This window comes from Phyllostomus discolor, chromosome 5 (assembly GCF_004126475.2).
Source record: "Phyllostomus discolor isolate MPI-MPIP mPhyDis1 chromosome 5, mPhyDis1.pri.v3, whole genome shotgun sequence".
Lineage (NCBI taxonomy): Eukaryota > Metazoa > Chordata > Mammalia > Chiroptera > Phyllostomidae > Phyllostomus > Phyllostomus discolor.
In genome coordinates, this window is record NC_040907.2 from 30828115 (window position 1) to 30845163 (window position 17049).

Below are 17049 nucleotides of genomic sequence, written 5' to 3' on the forward strand. Positions count from 1 at the left end.
CACATTCATCCATCAAGACTCACGTCTTGTCACAGGTATTATAAAGCGTAGAGCCAATATATTATCTTCTCTAGAGATGAAGTCTTTTCGGATCCATTACAGACCTTAAATCGCTAAATTTGATTACGTGGTTTCTTTCCCATCTAGACTTGGAGCTTCATAAGGAGCTCTTTTCTCTTTGTATTCCCAGAGTTCAACCTAGTGCTGGCAAACAAGAATCAGTAAATATTAGCACTCTTCCTGTTATCCTTCTCCTTGTTTGAATTGACTCAAAGATTAAAATATCCAATTTTAGCCCTGGCTGGTGTGGCTCAGTGGATTGAGCACCAGCCTGCAAACCACAGGGTCGCTGGTTCAATTCCCAGTCACGTGCCTGGGTTGCGGGTCAGGTCCCCAATGGGGGGCGCGCGAGAGGCAACTGATGTTTTTCTGTGTCCCTCCCTTCCCCTCTGCCTAAAAACAAATAAAATTTATTTATTTTTCTTTAAAAAACAAAATTTATTTTTCTTTAAAAAATAAAATAAAATATCCAATTTTAGGTATTTAGAAATAGCATGCTTTCTGACAGAGCTGAGCCCCCTTTGAAAAGACTGTGACTGTTCAGAGTTAGGAGAGGACCACAAAGGTACTGACTGTGCCGCTCCCTAAAGCAATGAGGCAGGGAGCAAGCCTGCTGCTTCCAAAGAAGAAAAAGGCAGAGGTGTCTGAAAGGAAAGAAATCAGATGCAACTGTCCTGGAGGGCCTGGCAGATTTATACTTTTAAAATGGAGGCTCATCATTTATAGTTCTAAAGCTTTCCTCTTCAAATCAAGAACAAATAAAGGAATTTACTCATGTTTCCTGCGTGAAGCTAAGAAAAAACTGAAAATGTGCTAATTTCTAATTCTGTTAAACGAGTTCTCTACAAAAATGCTGGTCACTTCTGTTCCAGGATGTAGACAGATATCTACAATAGTTTTAATTTCCAAATGCACTGATATTAGTAGAGAAATAACACAGCCTTTTTTGTTCTATCAAATCAAACATTCACTTTGAAATAATATGTTATCTGAATTTATATTAAATTGTTTCATTCTTTTTCTTTTGGTCAGATACAAATGTGCCACAGAACAAAAATATTATTGTCCCATTTCAAGATCATGGAACATGGCTTACAATTACATTATGTTTTCTGTCTTTATATTATGTTTTAGTTTTAACTATATCCTTGAGTATGACCAGGAAATACTGTTCAGTTTACCTGGAAACCAGAAGGCTTACAAGATCAGCAGAGGGTTGACAGGGGCTGTGACAAAGGGAAGTTTATAAAACACAAGAAAGTCAACTAACGAGTTAAAAAAAAACTCAACTAAAATCAGGATTTTATCAGTCCCCGAAAGCAACTTCTAAGATTAGGTATGTCTTCTTTTCCTATTAATTCCACTTATGACTTTAAATAAGTCACTCCCTCTTTAGGTAGGCCTCAGTTTCTTCATCTACAAGATTAGAGGGATGCACTATCTCTGAAGTCATTTATGGCATAAAACTATATGATTTTAACAGTCAAGCTATTTTTAAATTTTTATCTAGAACCACACTCTAGGTTCAGCGGCATTAATAAGGATGGCAACACTTAAAGTCCTGACTTTCTCACCCACTTTGGGAATCATCATGAAAAATTAAACCATGTTAAGTATTGGTTTGATGCTCAGCACATTTAATTAAATCAATTCTTTCAAAAATAATAATCCATGTATGGCATGTTTGGCAATCCTCAGTTAATCAGAGGAGCCAGGCACAAAAATCTATAACCAGCTTAACCATCCTGTGACTATCCAAGTTCATTCATTAAAGGATGCATCTCTAGCTCTGGCTGGTGTGGCTCGGTGGATTGAGCGCTGGCCTGAGAACCAAAGGGTCGCAAGTTCGATTCCCAGTCAGGGCACATGCCTGGGTTGTGGGCCAGGTTCCCAGTGGAAGGCATGAGAGGCAACCACACACTGATGTTTCTCTCCCTCTTTTTATCTCTCCCTTCCCTTCTGTCTCAAAATAAATAAATAAGTGTTTAAAAAGAAAAAAAAAGGATGCGTCTCTAAATATATTTTCAGCAACAATCCATAAAGATTTCAGTTTGGAGCCAATGGTACACTACCTGCCATCATCAGCTCAACTGGTTCTTTAAGGCTATGGTATCTTTGAAGGCAAAAACAATTAACTTAAAACTGGACGGCATTTTACTGTTTACAAAGCTCTTACACATACTTTATTTCATTTAATTCTCACATGATTCTATAACATCTACAAGGGGGGACCCCCAAAAAAACAGAATTATCTTCCGGAGGGCAGGCCCCTTGTAGTGCAGGCTTCCCCAGCCAGGTGAGTGTTCCAGGAACCTATCTGTGTCAGCGCACCCACCAGCTGGCGTTGTTCGCCTTGTTGTGAGAGGCTGCGTTCGGCTTCAGCTAATTTTTCTGAAGACTCTTTCAATGCGTTTGCCCATTTCATGATGGGTGACTTATAAGCACAGCTGCCTACGCCTGCTGAGTGTTCAGCAGTTTTTGACCAAAAAAAGGCATGACCCCTGTGTTCCACCCACCCTATTCACCCGATTTCTCCCTAAGTGACTTTTTTTGTTTCCCCCAAATGAAAAACAGCCTCAAAGGGAAAAGCTTTGCCAATGGGGAAGAGGTGAAACAGAAAACAGCAGAAAGCACTAAAAGGCATCAAAATCGACAAATTCAAAAACTATTCTGAGCATTGGAAAAAATGTCTCGATAGGTATATTGCATCAAATGGAGAATACTCTGAAGATAACTAAAGTTTAAATATGTAAGAAAAAGGTACCATTTTTATAAATAAATTCCGGGTATTTTTGGGTGCCCCCCGTATATAATAAAATCCATTTTCTAGATAAGAAATAGAGGCTCAGAAATACTATGTGATCTGCCCCTTTGCCATCACATAGCCTTTTAAATACACACACACACACACACACACACACACAACCCCTAGTGGTGATGGTAAATGCATCTAGGCCCTCTTTAAATGCACTCATGTCACATTTAAACTAGGTCAGGCACCTTACTATTTAAAACCAAATCACAGTTCACTCTTTCCAGCTGGCGCTGAGCCATGGGCATCTCTCAGGACAACTGGCACAAGTGCCGCGAGACCAGGGGCAAGAGAAAGCCCTACCGCATGACGCAAGACTATGTGCTGGGACGCCCTGCCGCCAACACTAAGTCTGGCCCCCCAGCACGCACACACAGTCTGGTGCACTGAGGCTGGATGTGGGCAACATCTCCTGGGGCTCGAGTGTTATGAACCCAAAACAAGGATGACTGATGTCATCTAAAATGCGTCCAGCATTGAACGGGCCCACACTAAGACCCTAGTTAAAGAACTGCATCGTGCTCACTGACAGCACACCGTACTGACAGTGGTACAAGTCCCACTATGCACTGCCCCTGGGCTACAAGGAGGGGACCAAGCAGACTCCTGAGGAGGAAGAGATTTTCAATTAAAAAAAAATCAGAGAAAATTCAGAAGAAATATGATGGAAGGGAATAAACATGCCAAAAGCAGCAGTCTTCTCCAGGAGCAGTTCCAGCAGGGCAAGCTTCTCGCATGCATCACTTCAAGACAGGGCCAGTGTGGCCACGGGCCAGGGGCTGGAGGAAAATCCAGGTCCAGAGAGGCAAATAAATCCTACTCTCTCCTTTCTTAGGTCATGTAATAAAGTGTTTACTCTAAATAAATAAATAAACAAATAATAGTTGATAAAAAAACTAGTAGATTGTATTTAAAAATAACTTACATATGATACCTGAAAGTTATAAAGTACTATTTTATTATAACTTTGCTTTATTGAAATTAATAAATCTCTTGTGATGATGGCCTCCAGATCATAGATGTAATAACACCACTGTGAGTTGCACCGTTCGAGTCAGGTGTCTGAGTAAGAGGAGCCAGAGGAGTCAGAGGAGGTTACAAGGATGCTGAAGGATCTGAAAGTCATGGCAGCCAGGGATCCTCCACTCAGTCAGGAGAAGAAAACAACTTGGGGGCCCAAGAAGGAAGCTGCCACAGGAAGAGAAAGATAATGTGTTTTGATTGCTCAAGGACAAAATCTGATGAAAAGGTAGAAATTTTAGAGGGGCACTGATGAGTATAATATCACAAAGAATTTTCTAATGTTAGAACCTCACAAGAAATCCCCGCTGGAGGTTTTCAAACACAGCCTCACATAATCTTCATGGGCCACACTCAAGAACAGATTTCCGTGGAGGGTAAAAGATTAGATTAAACATTTTCTTAAATATTTTCTAATTCTGAGGTCCTTAGAGTCTATCACTCTTGATTTTAACAACACCCAAGAAACTTGGATATTTTCTCTGTCCTTCTTAGTGTCTTCCAACAAAAGGGGCCAGAGGTGAGTAGGTGACCTCCTTGTTTCTCATGATTACTTCCAGGCCATTCTCTCAGTCTGAGACCTCCGTTTGTTGGAAGCACATGACAACAGACAAAAGGTTCCATTCTTTCTTATTGTAGTCAGATACTGAACTCCTTGTCACCCCTTCTCCTTTAGAGACTGTAAGAGTTTTAAGTAAAAACAACAGATTGAAGATGCACAATGATATTTCCCCCTCTCAAAGCATCACTGAAATAACAGCAAATGGATTTTTTAAAATGGGCATAAACCCACAAAAATACAAAGAATGGGAGAGGAGACAGCATTAAAAAATGACTCCTAAGTCAGCTGTAGGAAAACTGAGAACCAACTCAACTTATACCTGGTCCCTCAAAAGGCTCAGAAACTGAAATGGGTAGAACGCTGGGGAGGGGGGAGTAGTTAAAATAAAGAAGGCTGGTTGAAAGATCCCTCTTTTCTATTCTATGCAACCCAGCTACTGCACTGGCCCCACCCTGCCAGAGGGTTAAGAGGGTAAAGCAGAGGATATCTGGACCGAGAAAGCATAATCACCGTTGGGAGTAGGATATGGGATGCACCTTACTGAAAAAAGGAAACTTAAAGTGCATACAGGCATCTGAGATACCCCTGACCCTGACCCTGACCCCCACGCATTTCCTCGAATGCCAGCAGTCAGGTCTGCACCTTTCAGAAAGGAGTATTTAATAGTTGTCTCTGAGGAATCTGAAAATCCAAGAGAAAAGACCCTAAAGAGGTAGATATAAGAGATAGTCCCAAAAGAGTCCAACTACACTACCCTATCACCCTACTATGAAACTCATAGTCAGCATGCCCCATCCATAGATAAAACTTGAGCAAAAAGATAAAGGAAGAAAAATATGACAGAAAAGATAAGAAAATTAAAGTGCCAGTCTAAGAAACCCATTATCCCATTATCAGAGTAAGTTCCCAGGAAACAAACAAACAAACAAACAAACAGATAAGAATCGCCAACAAACTGATTCTTTACAATATCCCTAAACTGAAGGACATGGATATCCAGACTGAAAGGGCCCAGTGAGTGGAGGGCTCACAGGGAGAAAACAGATTCACATCATCGTGACATTTCAGAACACTTGGGACAAATAGGAAGATGCTATAGATTTCCAAGAAAAAGTTGGTCACAATCAAAAGATTCGCAGTCACAAAAGCTCAGGACTTCTCAACAACACTGAAAACTAAAGACAATAGAGAAATGCTTTCAAAATGCTTAGTTATCACCTTTCCAACTGAGAACTCTATATCTGGTCAAATTATCCATCAAGTATGAGCCTGGAATAGAGATTTTTCAGGCATGCCAGGTCTCGAAAACTTTAGCTTCCTTAAAAATTTTATCAGGAACCTCTAGTATGTTTTCCATAACAACGAGGGAGAAACCAAGATAAAGAAAAATGTGGATTCTAGGAAACAGGACATCAAACGGAAGACACTGATGGTGAAGGGTGATGACATAATGACAACTGTGTACCAGGCACAGAAAGCAATCACTACAGACTGAATCATATCAGGGCTCTGGGAGAACTTCTTTAGGAAGATGAAATTGATAGGACAGTTGCTGAGTCTAAATATCTCAAGAGGATTAGACAACTAGTAAAAATGTTGGTGTTGAATTTTCATCTAGTGCTTGTCCCATAGTCTTGTGCAGGGAAGTGATGATGTAACAGATAATTTTAATCTGCTGTGCAAGTATAAAGAACTGGTACCTAATCTAATCTTAGAAAATCAGAGAAGGCTTGTTGGAGCAAATGATGCCCAAGTTAAGAGCTGAAAAAAGGTGGGGTAGCTACTGGTTATTTCAAATGAACTCCCTGGTCACAATGACAGAATTTTTACTGACTTTGCAGAAACTGTATGGTCCATCCCATTAGTCAGGCTGTAGTGTTACCTAATGATTCAGAGGTAGGACAAGGGGGTCTGAGAAAGAATTTTCAAAAATCTAAGTCATGTGGGCTGCTTGTCACTCAAAGATAAAGAGAGTCTGTGACGACAACATATGGCTTTCTCCCATAATTTACAGCTATCAAATTTCCCCCCTACCCTGTGGCCCTTCACTCCATAAAAGTGTTCTTATAGACCAAGGACAGAAGGGACTTAAAAGAATTGGGCTCACACAGAGCTTGCAAGTTATCTGGCTACCAAATGCAGTATAGGGCTGCAGAAATCCCATTCAAAGACCAGAGTCCCAACAAGTTACAGTCTGTGAGAGGTTAAGATGAAAACATTTCAAGCACGGGCATACATATGCTTGGTGAGTACAGTCAATAGGAAAGCGCCATTGAGATTTACGGGAGGAAATTAAAGTTCAAAAATTCCCTCATTTAACTTGTTAACTTGTTTCTGCTGTACCTGCTGGGCTTTGCGCTGTGCCACCAGCAGGCTCAAAGAAAGCGTCATCGGGGATCCATGAGGCCCTCCTAGGCAACAACAGCCCACCAAAGCAGTCATAAGAAAAAAGCTGCCACTTAAAAAAGTCTTCAAGCAAGTTGGGACCAAGTTCTCAGATCTTCACTTGACCAAATTACACCCCTTTTCAAGCAGATAGAAATCTGCCAAAAACAAGTCTCCGGGCAAAATGAAAGGTTCCAGGAAAGAAGAGAGAGATTTGTAATTTGATAAAGACATCAAACATTCAACTGAAAAGAACTTGCACTTAGCTTTTTGAACATCTAAAAATAGCATGTATGCTCAATCTTTCTAATAAGCTGTCTCTGGGATGGGGATTTCATGGGCATAGTTTGTTCTCTGTTGTAGCATGTTAGCTGTTTCATGAGAGAGATAACAATAGTCCTTTCCCCACATCAAAGGACTTAAATAACTAAACCTCTACCTAATGTGTTGGTATCATTATCCCTATTTTCTTGCTTGTGAAACTGAGGCAAAGAATAAATGAGGCTTGCCTGAGGTCAAAGAGAGATTCCTGTCTAAATAGAAAATTATTAGCTCTGTAATCTCTAAGAGAAGCCATGAGACCTACAATATAAAATAAGTGCTTTAAACACATCACAGAAATTGATTATAGATTTAGTCTGCAGAGGCCTCTTAATGTTCCTCACTAACCTATTCTCAAAACACTTATCTAAGAAATAATCAGATTATTTCTAAAGCACAAAAATGGCACCAATGGCCAATTACCTGAGCCAATCAGGAGCATCGAATGTGGGTCAGGTTCAATGTCCAAGGAGTCAGCCAGCTTTGCTTTATGCACTGACTGCTTCCTTGCTTCTTGCCTCAGGAGAAGAGTTCTTGCTTGAAAAGAGCCAGGCTTCTTGCCCATACGGTTCTAGACAGGATAGTCTTCCCACAACAATGGATCTCCCTCCACTTAGGGAAAGGTATCAACAAACAGCAGCTGCCCACTTGCAAGGCAACGATACTAAAAAGTTTCCCGAGTCTTGTTAGGAGATTTGCTAATTAAAAAATGTTTTTATACAAAAAATATTTGATTAAGAGTTCTAGAACCACTGAATTGCATACTTTAATAAAGTTCTATGTACAGGGTGGGGCAAAAGTAGGTTTACAGTTGTTCATAAGGAAAATAATATGGCTCTGGCTGGTGTGGCTCAGTGCATTGAGTGCATGCCTGCAAAGTGAAAGGTTGCTGGTTCAACTCCTGGTCAGGGCACATGCCTGGGTTGCGGGGCAGGTCCCCAGTTGGGGTGTGTGAGAGGCAAACAACTGATGCTTTTCTCCCTCCCTTCCCTTCTCGCTGAAAATAAATAAAATATTTTTAAAAATAATACACAAATAAACACTACATTTTACGTATTCACAACTGTAAGCCTACTTTTGCTCCACTCTGTATACACACAGCTATCATGTTATGTCCCCAAAGAAATTCTATAAACATGAACCCCAAGCTCACAAAGAGAAGAAACAAAGTAATTTTGAAATATTAGACCAATGAGATCTGTTTTAAAGCCAAGGGTCTAGAATTAGAGTAGATAATAAGGAATACTGAGGCTTGTCTTTTGGAGGCAACATGATAGAGCAAAAAACCCACAGGCACTTGAGATGCACAAATGCATCTCATAACCCAGGGCTGGGTTTTTGCTGTGGCTCAACACCTAAGTGGGTGTGGGATTTGGGGAAGCTTCTTTAAACTCTGTAGTGTCGGGTTTCTCAGCTGCAAAATAGAGTAATACCTGCTACGTTTTAAGGTTTCTGTGTGGAGGTTAAAAATCTACAGGCCACACACACACAGTAAATATGAAAAATCTCCCTTATGATTTCAGAGCAAACATTCCAGAAACTCCAAGGAAAATAAAATTTACATCCTCATAATCAGCTAACAAATGAACTCCCTACTTCAGGGTAGTCTCTAAGGAACTAATGTTATGAAATAAATCAATTAATTTCTCAAATGTACTCATTTATAAAGCTTTTGCAAATTTAAGTATCCTTAGAAGTGCTCAAATGGCTATAGGCAGAGATCTTGTGTGAATAATCAGCTGATTAGCTGATTATTTTCTCCCTCCCTGCAAAGCAGGTCTCTAATGCTTTTTGATTTGATTTTCCATTTGCCTTTCTCTTCTCCTCAAGATGTTCAACTTCTTTATTTATTTATTTATTTATTTTTAAGAGAGGGAAGGGAGGAAGGGAGGGAGAGGGAGAGAGAGAGAAACATCAATGTGCGGTTGCTGGGGGTTATGGCCTGCAACCCAGGCATGTACCCTGGCTGGGAATCGAACCTGGGACACTTTGGTTCCCAGCCCGTGCTCAATCCACTGAGCTACGCCAGCCAGGGCTTAAGATGTTCAACTTCTAAAAGAAGATCAAATTACACCTTAAATGTATATAATTCAGGATGCCACAACTCAGAAATAAAAGACTACCAATGAAGTTATTTAATTGATATGTTTTCTTTTTTGGTATGTATCAAAGCACACAGACCGAGGTAAAAGTTTTAAAGATATATGCTTACACTTTCTGAGGTCTTCACTTGACACTATTTGAAGCTAAAAATATCCCATCATACCTCAGCTTTGTGATTCTTTACTGTTTAAGTACAGGATCTACCAATGTTTTTATGCTTTTCCTAGAACTATCATATCCTCTTCACACTAGGAATATGTGTCCCTACATATCGCTCTAGCATCACAAATTCTAATTCTCCCTATAAGACTCAATTAGAAAGTGACATTCATGAAGCAGTCCTTCAGTAAGCAGATCCAAGCTGTGTTTCTTGATACTCCTCTAGAGGGCGCATGGTACTCTTCTAACTCTTCTTGACTGTGCCCGGAACCCACTCCACTCCTGCACTCTCAGCTAAGAATTCAATGTCCACTGAGACCTGTGCCATCTGGCTACACCTAGCTGACGTTATCCTACTAATCCCTTGATTACTCAATGCATTTACTGAGACTTTGTCACCGAATGCATGGTCTGTCTTTCCACCTGAACTCCAGGCAAGTTATTCATGTTCTCTGAACCCTACCCTTCTCATCTGTAAAATGTATATAAAGATAGTACTTACTTGAGTGTGGTCAAAGGATTAAATAAAATAATGTACATGAAGGGTTTAGCATGTAGGCTTTTGGTGTTGGAAAAGTGGTGGACTAAGTAACCCAAAATTCTGTTAGAAACACCTAAAAACTTTGGATAAGGCATAAAACATTGCACATATAGTCAAACTTTCAAGAAAGAATGGGAAAATATCAAGTGCCAGAACTGAAGAAGCAAGTGAAGACTGAGCTGAAACCGTGGCTACCATAACTGGGATTTTTAAAGGCTCCATTGAGCCAAAAGATGTGGTTCGAATTTGGTACGAAGCAGGCAGTCTGAATTGAGACCCTACATAATGAGGCCTCAGAGAAAGGGTAAACTTTGGAGGAAACAAAAATCTACCTACGGCACAGGGAGTCATCAAGGAGGTTTGTCTCTGGGCTCAGGACACAAAACTCTAGAGAATATTATTTCTAACCCACAATTCTATATAAAGATAAGTTATCATTCAATAAAAAGATAGAATAAAACATTTTTAAACATGCAAGTCCTCAAAATATTTACCTTCTGTGCTCTCTCTTTAAGAAGCCAATAAAGTTTGGGTTCCTTTGAAATGAGGAAGTAAACCAAGAAAGAGCAAAACATGGGATCCAGGAACCTGGGCATCAGACACAGGAGAGAGAAGGGAATTTCCAGAATAATAATGGCAGAGAAGTGTCAGGATGACAGCTCCACAAAAGCCTAGAGAGTAACCGCAGAGGGATTTGAAGAGAGAATGGATAGCTCTGGGGAAGGGGGGTTGTTTTCTCCTGGCTTCTTTTATCAAAACAGTCTTTAAAAAAAAAAGATTTTATTTATTTATTTTTAGAGAGGGAAGGGAGGGAGATAGAGAAAGAGAAACATAAATGTGCAGTTGCTGGGGGTCATGGCCTGCAACCCAGACATGTACCCTGACTGGGAATCGAACCTGCGACACTTTGGTTTGCAGCCCGCGCAAAATGGTATTTTTTTATAAAACCATTTCACTGACATATGTGCATGATTGCCTTATAAAAAGCTGTACATATGAAAATCAGAGTTCTTTAATGAAATGTCTGATTTCAGATGTGGATACAATGCAATAGGAAGTTCACATATGAAATATTATTGCCAAAAATGTTGGAACTAAATGTAGTAAACATTTAGATCCAAATTCTAGTTTACATGAAAATACTGGGAAAAACAAACAAGTTAAATGACATAAGAAGAAAGCAATTGGACATAGCAAAGATGTGGGAGGTTCTACAGGAAGAATAACCTGTGTTCTTTGAAAAGTCAGTGGCACAAGGAAAAAGTGTGGGTGGAGGGGAGACTGTTCTAGAGTAAAAGAGATTAAATAGACATAATCAAATGCAATGTGTGGACCTTTAAGAAAATACTATTTGCAAAAACAACAAAGCTAGAAAGTATCTTCTAATAAATTTGGCACAAAATGTGTAAGATACTTTTATAGGGAATTATTCAACTTTATTTAAAAACAAAAATAGTCTTAATAAGGAGAGCTATGTTATGGTCAAGAAATAGAAAGACTCAGTATTATTAAATGCCAACTTTCCCAAATTCATCTAAAAATCACTGTCATTCCAATCAAAAACCAATTAAGATTTTTCATGGCTGGTACTAAAATTCATATGTCAAAAGTGAACAATAGCAAAGATAACTTGAAGGAGAAGTAATAATAAGGTGAGGTGAATCTATGGTGATTACAATAGGGTGCTGGTGAAGGAAATGACAGCTAGACCAGTGGAACAGAATAATAAGCTTAGAAATAGTCCCGTGTGTATGTGGAGCTTAGCAAAAAAACAGGGAAGAAAAGACAAATTATTCAATAAATAGTATTAGGATAACCAATTATTCATTTGGAAAAAAAAGATAAAATTAAATATCTATCTCATATCATATACAAATAGAAATACTAGTTTAAAGATCCAAATATGAAAAGCAAAATTCAAAAGCTTTTAGCTGGCAGGAGTCTATCTTTATGTCATTTTAAAGAAAGACACAACTGGCGGGCGTAGCTCAGTGGATTGAGCGTGGGCTGGGAACCAAAGTGTCCCGGGTTCAATTCCCAGCCAGGGTACATTCCTGGGTTGTAGGCCATAACCCCCAGCAACTGCACATTGATGTTTCTTTCTCTCTCTCTCCCTCTCTCTCTCTCCCTCTCTCCCTCTCTCTCCCTCTCTCTCTCTCTCTCTCCCTCCCCTTCCCTCCCTAAAAATAAATAAATAAAATCTTAAAAAAAAAAAAGACACAAAAAGCACCAACCATAACGTAAAACTGTATTAGTCTTTTGACTGATATAGCTAATCACAAAAAAAAAAAAGTTAAAACTCCCGTCTGACAAAAGATACTATAAAGAGAAAAGAGAGATGACAGACTGGGGGGAAATCTATAACCTATATAACTGACATAGGATTAGTGTACAGAATATATAGAGCATATGGATATTAGTGAGAAAGAGACAAACAACCCAAACAAAAAATGAGCAAAGGATATACACAGGAAATTCAGTGAAAGGGAAAACAGTCAACATAACCAGCAAAAAATCCTCGCTTTCACAAGTAATCAAGTAAATGCAAAATTAAACCAAAAATAAGGTGCCATTTCACACCCATCACATTAATGAAAATTTAGAAGTCTGAGAGCAGGCCCTGGCCAAGTAGCTCAGTTGGTTAGAGTGTTGAACTAATAAACCAAGGTTGTGGGTTTGATCCCTGGTCAGGGCACATATAAGAATCGATCAATGAATGCATAAATAAGTGGAACAACAAATTAAGGTTTCTTTCTCCCTCTCTAAAATCAATACATTGAAAAAAAAAGTTAAAAAGAAAAGTCTGAGAACACCAGCTGCGAGAACACCAGCTGTCAGTGAGGACAGGGAGACACCAGAACTCTGATTCATACTAATGGTGGGAGTGTAGACTAGTATGACTACCTCGGAGAGCAATTTCCCAATATTTATCTAGTAAAGTTGGATGCACATACCTTACAACCCACACATCCCTTCTAAGTATCTACCCTCACAAAAAAAGCACAAAGAAACTGGCGCAAGGATGTTCACTATCCACAGCACTACATGTAATGAAAGAAATGAAAGCAACCTAAGTGTCCCACAGCAGAGGAATGGATACATTCTCACCCAGAAGCCAGATCCAGTCTGGAGAGATTAGCTCAGGAAGAAGAGTTCCCACCAAATTCATGCCAGGAAGAAGAGAATGTCCATCAAGCCCTTAGCCACATCTCATCCTTCCCAGCTTCATTCCGTCTCCTCTCCAGTGGATACAAATGCTGACTTTGCCCATATCCCTGATCAATGCAAACTGCAAACCTGTCTTCTTCTCTATACCTAGACACTTGTGTAATGGTGAAAGTGAGGGGGAACACCCACAACTCTGCTAACTGTAGTGATTATAAATTGATACTCTTCAACCTCAGCTACAACCCTCATGTGGCCTAGATCTCCTCGCAGTGTCTGCAGTCAGCTCTCTTTCACTGTCCAGTGGAAGCTCTAAGGCTTCATATCCCTGTGGGTACCAGTCCCATCACTGTCCTCTTTACATTCTCGACAGACAACTCAGCCTTTACTTCATTAAGAATGTAGAGGACTTAGGAGTGAATTATTTTATTTCTTTCTCTTCTTTCTGATCTGCATCTGAGCTTTTCTCTTATTTCAGTGGAAGATGGAGCCTTCCCACTCCCCAAAGCTGTTCCATTTCTTCCTTCTTGTCTCCTTGTCATCCATCAGTTATTTCCTTTCCTCTGTACTTTTTACTGGTCCTCTTGCTCCCTTATAACAATGTTCAAGTTGCTTAAAATATTCTCATAGTATAAGAAATTAATAATGGTGGTTGCTAATAGGAAGAACTGGGTGGCTGGTGGGCAGGGAAGGAAGGGTATCATGTTATTATAGACCTTTTTGATTTTTGAATGAAATGTATGTATTAGGTATTATTTATCTGTTATTTTAAAATATCTATGGTCATTAGTGTATCTCTTTTTAAAAAAATATCTTTATGACAAACAGAAAGGATCTAAAACTGCAGTTTCTGGAAGAACCCTGCTGGTTTTGTCCCTCTCTATGAACTTGGCCTTGGCCTCCCGTCAGGACTTGTGTTTTAGAGCAGGGTCTCTGAAGATGTCCTTGTTGATGACAGTTTTGTCCAAGGGAATGCCCACACACTACCCTGTGGACATGCAGTGACTGTAGTTATAAACTTTCACAAAAGATTTGGTCTTTAACCTCTTCGCAATTTTCTTCTTGCCCGTGGCAGCTGTCACTTGTGGGGGACAGCAGTCAACTCTGGCCCCCAGAGCAAGGCTGTAGCGGCAGTCTGAGGTGTCATCATCAATGTTCTTCACGATGACCACAAACTGTGTCCAGAGTTGGCGTGTCTGGCCAGGACCAGTACCACCCTCCCACATGTCATTAACTTGCCCATTTTGACAGCAGCCACTCAGGCCTAGAGCCTTTGGTGTTTCTCTGAACTCTTCCAGAGGGTCTTCTTTGCCTGTCTATTATGTATTGGTGTTCCTCGGGCCCTTTGTACTCTGTCCTGTTCTTTATTTACTCTACCCATTCTTGGGGGGAAGCTGATGACTTTTAGACCTATATTTCTACCTCAGATCTTCTTTCTGAATTCTACATAAGTTTATCAACTACCTGCCAGGTATCCGACTTGCGGCTAATTCTTAAATAGGTCTAAAACAAATCTCACCTTTTATTTGTTTATCCATCAATTTATTTGTTTACTCTGTCAGCCATCATTCATTTACCTACCCCAAAAATATTTATACAGCATTTTGATCCCTAATAAATTCTGCTCTGAGCACAGCTTCTACAATGAATGAGACAAAAACATTAACCCTCCAGGTCCTTACAACTATTAATATTTAGAGTGGCTGGTCTAATCCTTTACTCTCCTTTGGGTTCTCTCATTTGAAATAAAAAAATTGTTCCTTCGGACTGTAATTCTATTCCCATCTAGCAGGAGATAGGAAGAGAGGAAAGCAGGTATATAATAGGAATTACAATACAATATTATATAAAAACGCTGACAGTAAGGATAAGCACAGGGGTGCCTACGGAACAATTAGGAGGGGCAATCAATCAGCCTCAGAGGCTAAGAAAGGCTTCTAGAGGCAGCACAGACAAATCCTGAAAGATGACGAATAAGACATTCTGTGGGCCCATCTTTTTTTTTTTTTTAAGAGAGAGGGAAAAGGGAGGAGAAAGAGAGGGAAAGAAACATCAATTGCCTCTCACGAGCCCCCTACAGGGGACCTGGCCTGCAGCCCAGGCATGTGCCCCAAACTGGGAATCGAACAGACGACCCCTTGGTTCATAGGCCTGCACTCAATCCACTGAGCTATGCCAGCCAGGGCCCATCTTTTTATTCCAGCAGTTTCTCTGGCAATCAGCTGGTATCCTGATAGCATTTCACTCTGTTCACCAGTCGCCTTTCATTTTCTGCTCTCAGACTTCTAGCAATGGGCCACCAAGTGGGATTTCTGTGCAAATACACGCAACCACTCTGGCACACATGCAAATCTTAAGTGAAGAAATTTATATGGACGGGGCAACCTTTGACCAGTGGGGAAAGAAAGTCGTAAATAAATACTCCTCTTTTCCCAGCCTTGGACAATTACTCTGAGGTACATTTTATCTGGCCCCTTAGAAAATCTCCAGTGGAATTGTGCCTCAGTTTCTCAGAGTGGTAACCAAGTACATAACACATACTTTCCCTTTTCCCCTTTATTGCTCTTTCCAAATCCCACTCCCATTCCTTAGGATCACTTCGAAAATAAACTACCTGTACACATACCTTTATTTCAGGTTCTGCTTTTTGTGTAAATACAGGCTAAGACAGAACATCAGGAAATAGTTATTTAGGTAGGAATAGAGGGAGCTGAATATATCCCAGATAGACGTACAAGTAGCAAAATTTGTGAAAATAGCAAAGGAGTAGTATATTTAGTGAGGTAAATGTGTTACACATCTTATTATTCCTACAAACCTGCTTCTTGCCCTGGGCAGTGTGGCTCAGTGGATTGAGCACTGGCCTGTGAAAGAGGTCGCCGGTTCAATTCCCAGTCAGGCACATGCCTCCTGGGTTGTGGGCCAGGTCCCCAATTAGGGTACATGAGAGGAAACCACACATTGATGTTTCTCTCCCTCTCTTTCTCCCTCCCTTCTCCCCTGAAAATTAATAAATAAAAATCTTAAAAAAAAAAACCTGTTCCTTGTTTTGTGGTCTCTGAATTTGTGAATGTCACCACCATCCATCCGTTTGCTCTTGTTAGAAGCCCCAGACGTCATGCTTGACCTCTGCCCCCTTTCTTTATCCTCTCATATCCAATAAGTAGCCACAAAGTTCTCCCAAATGTTCTCCAATTTGTTCTCATCTCTCCATTACCACCACCATTGCGCTGGTTTGGCCCTTCACTATTTCTCACAGGATTTCTTACGACAGTTTCCCTGTGATCTCTCTGGCTCTCCTCACTCATGCGGTGACATTTCTAAAATATTAACCTGCTAATAATCCTTCAAAGTAGTCCTACAGGATAAAGTAATATTCTATTCCCACCTGTATCCCAGACTGTATGGCATACTATGATAGTTACAGAGCACAGGCTTTGATGTAAGAGACCCAGGTTCAATCGCTGACTTCCATCAAACTCTCCTAAGGCTTAGTCCCCTTCTCTGTTCTCAGTGAGGTCTGAAGGGACCGGAGCAGTCTATGAACTTCGGAAACCAGCAAATCAATACTCACTTTCAAAATGAAGCCATGCACCGAGGAGCAACCGCTGGGAGCAGAATCCAAATGAAGTAGGACGGGAGCAAGCAATCAGTGCACAGAAAAGAGAAAGGTCGGATACAATGGAGATAATGGAACACAGGAGGAAGAAGATCTCAGAGGAGGGAGCTCTAGAGCTATGAAACTACAAAAGCTGTCCCGACTCTCCCCTTCTAAAAATTTAGAAAATTTAATTTCAGGTAGACATTAGCAATATAAAAGGATTACACTCACATTCAATAAAAAGTTGTCAAAAATATTTAATAATAAAGGTTAGAATAGCATCTCAACAATGAAGCACATGTCATAAAGACATTCACAGA

The 17049-nt window shown here is 40.2% G+C and overlaps 1 protein-coding gene and 1 pseudogene across 1 annotated transcript in view; one reads left to right on the forward strand and one right to left on the reverse strand.

Annotated features, from left to right (window-relative positions):
• The window catches only part of EIF2B3 (eukaryotic translation initiation factor 2B subunit gamma), a 109092-nt gene that overhangs the window by 75713 nt on the left and 16330 nt on the right, over positions 1-17049 (reverse strand). The window lies entirely within an intron of this gene.
• On the forward strand, positions 2837-7995 carry LOC118500596 (annotated as a pseudogene).